Source organism: Phyllostomus discolor, chromosome 2, assembly GCF_004126475.2.
Source record: "Phyllostomus discolor isolate MPI-MPIP mPhyDis1 chromosome 2, mPhyDis1.pri.v3, whole genome shotgun sequence".
Taxonomy (NCBI): Eukaryota; Metazoa; Chordata; class Mammalia; order Chiroptera; family Phyllostomidae; genus Phyllostomus; species Phyllostomus discolor.
In genome coordinates, this window is record NC_040904.2 from 115,998,750 (window position 1) to 116,012,147 (window position 13,398).

The following is a 13,398-nucleotide window of genomic DNA, read 5'->3' on the forward strand; positions in this document are numbered from 1 at the left end:
AAAGATCAAAGAATCCAAGAGTTGATTCTATGAAAAGATAAACAAGGTTGACAAACCTTTAACCAGACTCATCAAGGAAAAAAGAGAGAGGAGCACTGAAATATATAAAATCAGAAATGAAGAAGTATCAATTGATACCACAGAAATATAAAGGATTATAAGAAAATATTACAAATGTATGCCAACATATTGGACAACCTGGGTGAAATGGATAAATTCCTAGAAATATACAATCGCCCCTGGCTGGCGTAGCTCAGTGGATTGAGCTCGAGCTGCGAACCAAAGCATCGCAGGTTTGATTCCTAGTCAGGACACATTCCTGGGTTGCAGGCCACAGCCCCCAGCAACTGCACATTGATGTTTCTCTCTCTATCTCTCTCTCTATATCTCTCTCTCTTTCTCCCTCCCACACCTCTCTAAAAATAAATAAATAAAATCTTTTTTAAAAAAAGAAATATACAATCTTCCAAAACTAAATAGGAAGAATCAGAGAATCTGAATAAACAGATTACACCTAGTGAAATTGAGACAGTAGTCAAAAAACTCCCAATAACAACAAAAAAGTCCTGAACCAGATGGGCCTCAGATGAACTTTACCAAATAATCTGAAAAGAACTAACACCTCTCCTTCCCAAACTATTCCAAAAAAATTCAAGAGGAGACAAATGCTCAAGCTCAGTTTACAAGGCCAGCATTATCCTAACTCCAAAGCCAGATAAAGACACTACAAACAAAATAAGTTGTAGGCCAATATTCCTGATGAATACATATGCTAAAATCTTCAACAAAATATAAGCAAACCAAATACAACAATACATCAAAAGGATCATATACCATGATCAAGTGGAATTTATTCTGACAAAGGCAAAGTTGGTACAATACTCACAGAATAAATGTGATACACCACACAAACAAAATAAAAGATCAACACCACATGATCATATGAAAAGATGCAGAAAAAAAACATGTGATAAAATCTAGCACCCATTTATGATGAAAACACTCAGCAAAGTGGGAATGGAGGGAATATAACTCAATGTAATAAAGAATATATACAACAAGACCATGGTCAGCATCAAATTCAATGGGCAAAAACTACAAACATTCAAGATCAAGAGCAAGACAGGAATGTGTGCTTTCACCACTCTTATTCAACATAGTGCTGAAATCAGATAAGAGGAAATAAGGGCATTCAAATTGGAAAGAAAGAAGTAAAACTGTCATTATTTGTAGATGACATGGTACTCCATATAGAGAACCCTAATGATTCTACCAAGAAAGAACTAGAACTGATAAATGCATTTGGTAAAGTAGCAGGATACAAAATTAATGCCCAGAAAACAGTTGCATATTTATATGCCAATAATGAACTATCAGAGAGGGAAATTATTTTCTTTTTGGCTGTAACTGCCATCTTCCAGTAATTTGCCAAAATGACTAACTGAAAGGAAAAGAGGAGAAGTACTCACTATATGTTTTCTAAGTCTTTTAGAAGACATGGAGTTGTTCCTTTGGCAATATATATGCAACTCTACAAGAAAGGTGATATTGTAGATATCAAGGAAATGGGCACTGTTCAAAAAGGAATGCCCTACAAATGTTACCATGGCAAAACTGGTAGACTCTACAGTGTCACCCAGCATGCATTGGGCATTGTTGTAAACAAACAAGTTAAGGACAAGATTCTTGCCAAGAGAATTAATATATGAGTTCAGTATATTAAGCACTCTAGAGTCAAGATAGCTTCCTGAAACGTGTGAAGGAAAATGATCAGAAAAAGAAGGAAGCCAAAGAGAAAGGTACCTGGGTTCAACTGAAGCATCAACCTGCTCCACCCAGAGAAGCACACTTCGTGAGAACTAATGGAAAGGAGCCCAGGCTGTTGGAACCCATTCCCTATGAATTCATAGCATGATAAGTGTGGAAAAAAAAGACTTTTATACTGATAAAAAGGGGGGATTAAGAAAACAATTTTATTCACAGTTGCTTCAAAAAAAATTAAATACCTAGGAATAAATTTAACCAAGGATGTAAAAGACCTGCATTTGGAAAATTATAAGACACTAAAGAAAGATATTAAATAAGATACAATAATTGGAAGCATATAATTTGTTCACAGGAAAAATTAACATCATTAAAACATCCATACTATCCAAAGCAAACTGTAGATTCAATGCAATTCCTATCAAGATACCAATGATATATTTCACAGAACTAAAACAAATATTCCAAAAATTTGTGTGAAACCACAAAAGACTCCAAATAGCAACAGTAATTTTTGAGAAATAACAAAGTTGAAGGAATCATACTACCTAATATCAAATTATATTATAAGGCCCTATTAATGAAAACAGCATGGTTGGCACAAAGACACACAGATTTTTTAATATATTTTACTGATTATGTTATTACAATTGTCCCATATTTTTTCTCCTCATTATTCCCTCCCACCCTGTAACCCCCCTCCCACCAGCATTCCCCCACCTTAGTTCATGGCCATGGATCATACATATAAGTTCTTTGGTTTCTCCATTTCCCATACTATTCTTAACTTCCCCCTGTCTATTTTGTACCTACCATTTACGCTTCTTATTTCCTGTACCTTTCCCCTCATTATCCCTACTCCCCCTCCCCACTGATAACCTTCCATGTGATCTCTATTTTTGTGAATCTGTTTCTGGTCTACTTGTTTGCTTAGTTGTTTTTGGAGGGGGGTTTAGGTTCAGTTATTGATAGTTGTGAGTTTGTTGTCATTTTACTGTTCATAATTTTGATCATCTTCTTTTTCTTAGATAAAGCCCTTTAACATTTCATATAATAAGGGCTTGGCGATGATGAACTCTTTTAACTTGACCTTAGCTGGGAAGCACTTACCCACCCTTCTATTATAAATGATAGCTTTGCTGGATAGAGTCATCTTGGATGTAAGCCCTTCAATTTCATGACTTTGAACACTTCTCTCCAACCCTTCTTGCCTGCAAGGTTTCTTTTGAGAAAGCAGCTGATACCCTTATGGGAACTCCTTGATAGATGAGTTCCTCTGTCTCCTTTTCTCTTGATACTTTCAAGATTCTCTCCTTATCCTTCATCTTAGGTAATGTAATTATGATGTGCCTTGCTGTGTGTGTCCTTGGGTCCAATTTCTTTGGGATTCTCTGAACTTCCTGGACTTCCTGGAAGTCTATTTCCTTTGCCAGATTGGAGAAGTTCTCCTTCATTATGTTTTCAAATAAATTTTCAATTTCCTGCTCTTCTTCTTCTCCTTCTGGTACCCCTATGGTTTAGATGTTGGAACGTTTAAAGTTGTCCTGGAAGTTCTTGGACATTTTTTTTGAATTCTTATTTCTTTATTCTGTTCTGGCTGAATGTTTATTTCTTCCTTCTGCTCCAAACTGTAGATTTGAGTCCCAATTTCCATTCCTTCACTGTTGGTCTCCTGTACATTTTTCTTTACTTCACTTTTTATAGCCTTCACTTTTCCCTCTGTTTTGCCACCATACTCAAACTTTTCTGTGAACATCAGAATTACTAGTACTACTAGTATTCTGAACTGTGCATCTGTTGGTTGGCTATCTCTTTGTCGCTTAGTTCTTTTTCTGGAGCTTTGATCTGTTCTTTCACTTGAGCCGTATTTTTTTTTTTTTTTTTTTTTTCCATGTGCCTGTTACGTAGTAAGGGGCAGAGCCTTAGGTATTTGCCAGGGTGGGGCTACCCACTTTGCTGCACTGTGAAACTGTATGTGGGGAAGGGGTCCACAAGGGGAAAATGCCACATGCTCAGCTCTTGGCCAGTTTTCAGTCACTTCCTCCACTACTCCCAAGCAAATTGGACCCTTCTGGTGCTGATTCCCAGGTGGGTTTGGTTTGTGTACATTCTTGGACTGTGGTTCTCCCCAGTGAACTCTCCTGCTTCCTCAACTCCCACAGGTTTTTTCAGTCAGAGCTCTTGAGGCTTTATTTCACTGTGCTGGAACCCAGGGTTACCCAGTATGTCTCACTCCCCAGTTGCTTCTCCCATTTTATCTGCAGACAAACATGGAACTGCCCAGTCCGCCAGCCCCCACCTCACCCAGTCCACCAGCCAGTGGCTTGCCAGGCATCCTTTCTGCCCCAGCTGCCCATCTCCACTGCTCCTACTAGTCTGGATGAATCTTTCTTCTTTAACTTCTTGGTTGTCGGACTTCCATACAGTTTGACTTTCTGGAAGTTATGGTTCTTTTTTATAGGTTCTTTCTGTCCTTATTTTGGTTCTGCGAGGAGGCAAAGTGTATCTACCTATGCCTCCATGTTGGCTGGAAGTCTCCAGACATACAGATTAATGGAACATAATAGAGAGCCCAGAAATGAACCCACACCTACCTCTACAGTCAATTAATATTTGACTGAGGAGGCAAAAACATACAATGGGCTAAAGATAGTCTATTCAATAAATGGTGTTGGGAGAATTGAGCAGATATGTGCAGAAAAATGAAACTAGACCAGTTCATATACTACTCACAGAATAAATTCAAAATGGATTGAAGACTTTCATGTTTGACTCAAAGCATAAAAATCCTAGAAGAAAACATAGGCAGTTTGATCTTGGCATTGCTTGTAGCAATATTTTTTCTGATATATCTTCTCAGGCAAAGGAAACAAGAGAAAAATAAACAAATAGGACTATATAAAACTAAAAAGGTTTTGCACAACAAAGGAAACCATCGACAAAATGAAAAGACAACCAACTACATTGGAGAATATATTCTCTAACACATCAGATAAGGAGTTAATATGCAAAATTTGTGAAGAACTTATAAAAGTCAGCACCAAAATAATATACAAAACTATTAAAAGTGGGCAAAGTGTGTGAATAAACACTCCTCCAAAAAGAACATACAGATAACCAATAGACATATGAAAAGATGCTCAACATCACTAATCATCAGAGAAATGCAAAGTAAAACCACAATGAGATATCACCTCACACCTGTCAGAATGGTTATCATCAGTAAATCAACAAACAACAAATGCTGGGAAGGATGTGGAGAAAAGGCAACCCTAGTGCACTAATAGTGGGAATGCAAAATGATACAGCCACTATGAAGAACAGTATGGAGTTTACTCAAAAAATTAAAAATGGAGCCTGACTAGTATTGCTCAGTGGGTTGGACATCATCCCACAAACTGAAAGGTTGCCTGTTTGATTCCCAGTCAAGATAGCTTCATGGGTTGCTGGCCAGGTTCCCAGTTGGGGGTATGCAAGAGGCAGCCAATGGATGTTTTATCCATGAATGTATCTCTCCCTCTCTTTCTCCTTCCCTTTCCCATTCTCTGAAAATACATATTTAAAAAAAAATAAAAATGGAATTGCCTTACAATGCAGCTATTCTACTTCTGGGAATTTATCTGAAGAAACCCAAAACACTAATTTGAAAGAATAAATGCATCCCTATGTTCATTGCAGCATTATTTACAATCACCAAGATTTAGAAGCAGCTCAAGTGTCCATCAGTAGATGGGTGGATAAAAAAAGCTATGGCACATTTACACAATGGAATACTGCTCAGCAGAAAAAAAAAAGAAAATTTTACCCTTTGCAACAGCATGGATGGACCTAAAGAACATTATGCTAAGTGAAATCAGCCAGTCAGAAAAAGACAAGTACCAAATGATTTCACTCATATGTGGAATCTAATGAAAAAAAATGAACTAACAAGCAAAATAGAGACACACTCATAGATAGAGAGAAGGCTGATTGTTCTGGGAGGAGGAAGGAGGGGTGGAGTGATAGAGCAAAAAACAAAAGAGAACTCATGGACACAGAGAACAGTGTGTCAATTGCAGAGGAGAAGGAGGATGAGTAGAGGTGGAAGAGGGTATAGTGGAAATAAATGGTAATGGAAAAAATACCAAAAAAGGAACTATTAAAAGAAACATAAAAAATAAAATAAAATAAAAATGGACAAATTCCTTGAAAAGGTGTTTCTCCAAAAAAAGATATATAAATGGCAAATAAGTAGATTAAAAATGCTCAATATCACTAAATATTAGGGAAATTAAAAATCAAAATCACAATGAGAGATCACCTCACACACAATAGGATGGCTACTATCCAAAAAAGGTAGAAAATAACAAGTATTGCAGCAGATATGAAGAAACTGGAATGCTTCTGCACTATTGGTTGAAATGCAAAATGGTGCTACCACAGTGGGCAACAATATGGAGGTTCTTCAAACAATTAAAAATAGAATTAACCCATGACCCAGCAATTCCACTTCTAGGTACATACCCAAAATAATTGAAAGTAGAGTTTACAAGAAATATATATACACCCATGTTCATAGCATTATTCACAGTAACTAAAATGTGGAAGCAACCTAAGTGTCCATCAACAGATAAATGTTTAGGCAAAATGTGGCCTATATACACATGGACTATTATACAGTCTTAAAAAAAGAAATTCTCAGGGCTGCTGGTCAAGATGGTGGCACACCTCCTCACACAACCACATCAAAACTACAACTGAACTATAAAATAACTATCACTCAGAACCATCAGAAATCAAGTTGAATGGAAATCTGACAACTAAGGAATTAAAGAAACCACATCCATCCAGACTGGTAGTAGTAGCAGAAACACAGAATGGGATGGTCCCACAACCAGGTATGATGGATAAAAATTTGGGAAAGATATCTTCAGAGCAAGGAGTCCCACCCCACATCAAGATCCCAAGCACAGGTTTCCAGTAACAGGAAGGTAAGTCCCCATGACTTCTAGCTGCAAAACCCAACGGGGACTGAGTCACTGGAAGAAACATCTGGAGTCCCAAGCAGTTCCTCTTAAAGAACCCACACACAGACTTACTCAGACTCACTCCCTCTGAGCTCCAGCACTGGGATAGCAGCTTGAAAGGCACCAGTGGCATAAGGATAGGAACTGAATTGTCTGGCTTCAAGGTAAGAGCTGGGGCACAGCTTTTTCCCACACAGAAAGGGAGGCAGAGACCATTGTTCCTTTTCTGAACCTTTGCCCCACAGAACTACAGAGCCAGCAAGTGCATACCATGTCTGAGGCTCCATCAACCTCTCTAACACTGTTTGCCCCACCCTAGGGATCCCCTGAGACTCCATGCCAACCACTTATGGACCTTCCCAAGTTGTTAACAGTGAGTTTTTTGTATGAATGGCTGGTCTTCACTCATGCTTCACAACTTCTTAAATCCTATTCAAAAAGCAACAACCAGCCTCAGTCAGCCTCCAACCCCAATTCCTCTTGCTAATAGGCCCCAGGCCTGGCACTAACAGCAGCCAGCCTAGATTCTCAGCTTGGTTTCACCTGGGAATCTCCAAGCCCAGCACAAGTAGCAGCCATCACAGATTGCTTTATAGCTCATGTGGGGTGGCCCTATGCAGAACACAGGCTGGGGCTGACCTTGGCCTGCCCCACCCAGGAAACCCCAGAGCCTTCACACACAATAGACAGCTACAAACCATGTCAGAGCATGACCACCCTGCCCCTGCACAGCTAATCCTCCACAGAAAGCAGAGGCTGGTCACTAGTAGCCACAACCAGTGCTTGCAACTGACCAGCCTGGGTAAACACCTCTATGACTTGTAAACAGCAATCAAGGCTCAAATACAAGAAGGGGATGTGCTCAGCCCACATGAAGGATGCACCTCAAGTACCCAGCTTGGGTGATAGGGAAGCTGTGCCACTGGATCCTACCGGACACCTACTACATTAGGCCAAGCTACCAAGACACAGAGTCATAGCAGCTCTACCTAATACATAGAAACAAATACAAGGAGGTTGACAAAATTAGGAGAAAAAGGAAAAGAAACATGGCCCAAGTGAAGAAACAGATCAAAACTCCAGAAAAACAGCTAAACGAAATGGAGATAAGCAATCCATCAGATGAAGAGTTCAAAAAGCTGGTTATAAGGATGCTCAAGGAACTTAGTGAGGACCTCAATAGCTTTAAAAACTCCAGTCAGAAATGAAGGAAACACTAATTGAAATAAAGAACAATTTACAGGGAATCAACAGTAAAGTGGATGAAACCAAGAATCACATCAATGATTTGGAACATAAGGAACCAAAAAACAACCACACAGAATGACAAGAAGAAAAAAATAATTTAAAAATGGTGATAGTATAAGAAGCCTCTGGGACAACTTCAAGCATTCCAACATTTGCATCATAGGTATGCCAGAATGAGAATAGAAAGAGCAAGAAATTGGAAATCTATTTGGACAAATAATGGAAGAAAATTTCCATAAGTTGGTGAAGGAAATAGACATGCAAGTCCAGGAAGCACAGAGTCCCAAACAAGATGGATGCAAAAAAGCCCACTCCCACACACATCATAATTAAAATGCCAAAGGTTAAAGATAAAGAAAGAATCTTAAAAGCAGCAAGCGTAAAGAAGTTAGTTACCTACTGGAGAGTCCCCATAAGACTGTCAGCTGATTTCTCAAAAGAAACTTTGCAGGCTATAAGGGATTTGCAAGAAATACTCAAAGTCGTGGAGGGGCTGAAACGGGAGTAGGGGGCAGAAAACTGTACTTGAACAATGATTGAAATTAAAAAAAAAAAAAAAAGAAAGAAATACTCAAAGTCATAAAAAGCAGGCCTACAGCCAAGATTGCTCTACCCAGCAAAGATATCATTTAGAATCAAGGGGCAGAAAAAGAGTTTCCCAGATAAGAAAAAACTAAAGGAGTTCATCATCACCAAAGCATTACTATATGAAATATTAGAGGGACTTATCTAAGAAAAAGAAGTTGAAATCTATGAACAATAAAATGACAATAAATACATATCTACCAACAATTGAATATAAAACACAAACTAAGCAAACAAGAACAGAGAAGAATCATGGATATAGAGAGCATTTTGATGTTGGCCAGATGGTATAGGGGTTGGGGGAGAGATGAGGGGATTAAGAAGTACAAATAGGTAACTATAGAATAGCTATGGGGATGTAAAGTAGAGTATAGGAAATGGAATAGTGAAAGAACTTATGCACATAATCCATGCGATGGTGTGGGGATTGCCTGAGGGAATGGGTGGGTGCTGGGTGGAGGGGAGCAAAAGGGGAAAAATTGGAACAACTGTAATAGAATAATCAATAAAATATAATTTAAAAAAGAAAAGAAATTCTTAGAATGGCTATTATCAATAAGTCCACATAAGACAAGTGTGGGCTAGGATGTTGGTGGGAATGTAGACTGGTGCAGCCACTGTGAAAAACATTATGGAGTTTCCTCAAAAAATCAAAAATAGATCTGCCTTGCAACCCAGCATTTCCACTTCTAGGGATTTATCCGAAGAAACTCAAAACACTAATTTGAAAGGATATATGCACAGCTATGTTCATTTTGACACTATTTACATAGCCAAGATATGGAAGCAACCCAAGTGCCTATCAATAGGCTAATGGATAAAAAGTGGTGGTACATATATATACAATGGAATATTACTCAGCCATAAAAAGAATAAAACCTTACCATTTGCAACAGCATGCATGGACCTAGAGGGTGATATGCTCAGCGAAATAAATCAGTTAGAGAAAGAAAAATACCATATGATTCCATTTATATGTGGAATCTAAAGAACAAAATAAATAAACACAATTGAAACAGACTGATAGACACAGAGAATGAGTTCATGGTTGCCAGAGGGGAAGGGGTTTGGAGGACTGGATGAAAGAAGGCAAAGAATTAAAAAGCACAAATTGGTATTTACAAAATAGTCACAGGAATGTGAGTAGGTCATAAGGAATATAGTCAATAATAATGTGATAACTATGTATGGTGCTAATTGAGTACTGGAAATATCAAGGGGAACACTATGTAAAATATCTGATTGTCTAACCACTATGCTGTACACCTGAAACCAATACAAAATAAAACTAAAAGAAAAAAAAGGAAGGAAATTCTGACATATGCTACAGCATGGGTGAACTTCGAGGACATTATTCTCAGTGAAATATGCCAGTCACAAAGTACAGGAACTGTATGATTCCACTTATATGAAGTGCTGAGAGTAATCAAACTCATAGAGACATTTCTTGTAAATGTATAATGGTGGTTGCCAGAGGCTGGGGAGGACGAATTTGGAGTTAGTCTTTAATGAGGACAATTTCAGTTTTGCAAGAGGAAAAGAGGTCTGGAGATGGACAGAGGCAATGATGGTACAACAATATAAATGTATATAATACCACTGAAACAGGCATTTAAAAATGTAAATTTTATCTTAGGTATATTTTATCATAATTTTTAAAAAGATAATGGGATGTGTGCACAGGTCCAGGAAGAGATCATTTGGGCTTGCCTGGAGGATTTCACTAGGGAAGGAATAAAAGGCAAATTTGGCATTGTGGACTTGGACCAGATGTGCAAAACCTTGGATAACAGAACAGACTGGCAGTCCCAGTTTGGACTGCAGGTGACACGCAAAGATGGGCACTTTTCCCTGGCAGGTGCAGATGAAGAGAGAACCCAGGTGAGCTAACCAGCACTGGAGATCGTGTGTGAGGTATGTCTGAAGGCCAGTGAAGCCAGGGATTGAGGAGCTGGCCATGAGGTCTGGGTGGGAAAGGGTGAAGCTGGGAAGGGCACAGGCAGGGAGACTGAGAGTCTCCGAGGTGGGTGAGGAGATCTAAGTGAGTGGCAGCGGTGAAGTCACGTGGACTGAGCTCTGGGCCCTGTGGGGACATCAGCATTTGAGGACAGTGCGCAAGGTGCAGTGCTATTGGGAGAAACTAACATGGCCCAGAGTAGGCCATTGCATTCCCAGGGGACCCTGTGTAAGTAATCCCAAGGGATGGAACAGGTCCCATGCTTTCTTTCAGGTGCTGACAAGAGCTACAAACCTCATCAGTGGAATGTCTCCATAAGAGACTGAAGAATGTTCCCCTGTCTCAACCCCAGAGATGGAAATGGTGACAGAGAGACAGTACTGTCAGGAATGAGCCAGAGAAGAGCACACACCACTGACCTGACAGTGTCCCTAGCACTTGGCTTGCACCGACCCTTACTGACCAGCCTCCAGAGTGGGTTGTGGAGGTGGCTCTGGGGACCTCTGAGAGGGTGACCATTAAAGGGCTGAGAAATCAGGAGGGTCACCCCCCAACTCCCACTTCCCCAGCCCCTGGTGGCCACCATGACACCTTCTGTCTCTTTGAACTTGACTCTCCCAGATGCTACATATCTGACTTAGGAAATAAAAGGAGTTTCCTAAAAAGCTCTGAGCTTGATTCTTTGTCTTAGAAACTCAGCTTCTCACAGTGGCTTTGAAAACTGACCTATTCTTTGCTTTGAAGATTGAAAGAATGCAGTGTGTGTATCCATGACTCTTTGGCCAGGAATCCCCTGAACAGAGCAAGTGCTAAACAGAGAGGAGCCTCTGGGCAGCAGCAGAGGGAGCACACTCTACTGTGACCGTGACCCATGAGGGCGGGCAGAGGTCATGAGACATCTACTTCCTGTGACATCGGGGAGATCATCCAACCACACTGGATCCTCCTGAGGTGATGGTCAGGGTCAACTGGACAGGAAGACTCAGAGTCTTCCAGAAATGATGGGACTCGAGCTTGGATGAATAAAGACAATGAGGAAAACCTAGGGGGTCCTTCATGGCCATAGTGGGTAACAGAAGAGGGTGGCTATAGACTTCAGCTAGAGAGGGTTAGCCCTGGTTCTGGGCAAGGGTGTGGGAAGTAAGAGGATCTTTGAGGGAAGTCTTGATGAGAGGGTATATGGTCCCCATGAAGGAAGGACCCATGGCCCATGAAGAGGGTCTGTCTGGCACCGAGTTCCAGAAGGCACTCACATGGCACACTGGGAGAGTCACTCAGCTCATGCTGTCACTCTGGTCCAGCATGCCTCACTGTCCCACCTCTGCCTAGTGAAGTTCTATTTCTTCTCAGCCAGGCTGTGTCCAGGCTTTGTTGGAATGTCTTCACCCCAACTGCCTGAGGCAGAGTAAACCACTCCTGCCTTTGTTCTGTGGACACAGATCCAACAGTCACTGGGTTTTCACAAACTTGCACTTAATCATAGGTCTTTACTAGGGCTCCGTGGGGGCTTCCTCCAAAGTTCAGAACAAAATGAGAAGATATAGGATGGGCAGATGGAAATCATATGTTAGCTTTATAGAGGCAAGATAAAGTGGCTTTTGATGCCTCTTTCCAAAATTGATGGATTAGCTGCCTGCTCACTGCCTGCTGACCTCTACCGCAGCGATGCAGCCTGACCAATCAATGGACCCCCCCCCACCCCCGGAACAGGGCAGGCCAGAGCCACACCGGAGGGACCAGAGGGCACTCAGCCTCTCGGGCCAGTACCATCTTCCAAACTCATAGGTGAGTGAGATCTGTCCTCTCATGGAAAGGGGGAATGAAGGAGAGGCCAGGAGGGGAGCAATAAGGAGGAAAGGACAGAGGGAGGAAGGGAGGAGCAAGGAGCACCTTGAGGTCCCACTCAGGCAGGAGCACCCTGGTGGGAACATGAGTGCAGCAGCAAGGCCCACCTGGACTGTCTTCTGCTGTGTGAGAATCGCTGTCTCACTTTTTATCTGAATGTAAGCTTTCCCCAGCAGCACCCTTGTCTTCCTCACCTTGTTTTAGGCATTTCATGGAGAATTGGCACCTGTTACCACCCAGGATGGGGTTGAGCAAGCAAACGGGAAGGAAGTAGGAATAATCCTTTCCAGAACTTAGGGTTGGAGATGCCTGCATCTCCCATTCTCCGGCTGCTAGGATGTGGGCCCGGGGTGCTCTGCTGCCTCCTGAGACCACAACCAAAATGTTGTTGACGAGAGGTTCGGGTTTCCAGAGAGTTCCTCACGGCCTCTAGCCTGGCCTCTTTCTCAGATCCGCATGGCCTGGAGCCTGGTTGTCTTGTCCAGCCCTGCAGGTCAGGGCCTAGTGGCTGATCTCTGTCTGCAGGGGTTGGAGCATCTTATGCCTGCCATCTGCCCAGGGCCTGGGCACGGTCACCTTAGCTTCCCCAGTCACTTCTATGTCACGTTCAAGGCAGCAACCTGTCATTCCTTCCTCACTGGGGACTGGTCTGCTTCTTCTCTGGTGGTCGAGGACGAGGACCCACTCCCTTTTACCAGTCCATCCGGTCTTGGCTGTATTGGGACTGACTCAATGAAGGAAAAACACTTGCTGAGTCACTGCCACTTCCTCCAACACCCATTATCTCCATTAATTCAGGCCTCCCATCCATGTGGTGAATCACCAGCCTGAGATGGAAAGTGAGGGCGCACCCCAGATGCCAGGGGGATTTAAGAAGCACAGCTCGGTCTCCTTTTTGCAGAGCTCACAACACAGGACCCCTCCCTGCCCTGGTAGAAGATCATCTTCCTTCTATTTGTCTTGGCATAAGCATTTCATATTCAAACACATGTC

General features: G+C 41.5%; 1 pseudogene; it reads left to right on the top strand.

Annotated features, from left to right (window-relative positions):
* Nucleotides 1-1,430: 1,430 nt before the first annotated feature.
* Nucleotides 1,431-1,915, top strand: LOC114513772 (annotated as a pseudogene).
* Nucleotides 1,916-13,398: the final 11,483 nt, after the last annotated feature.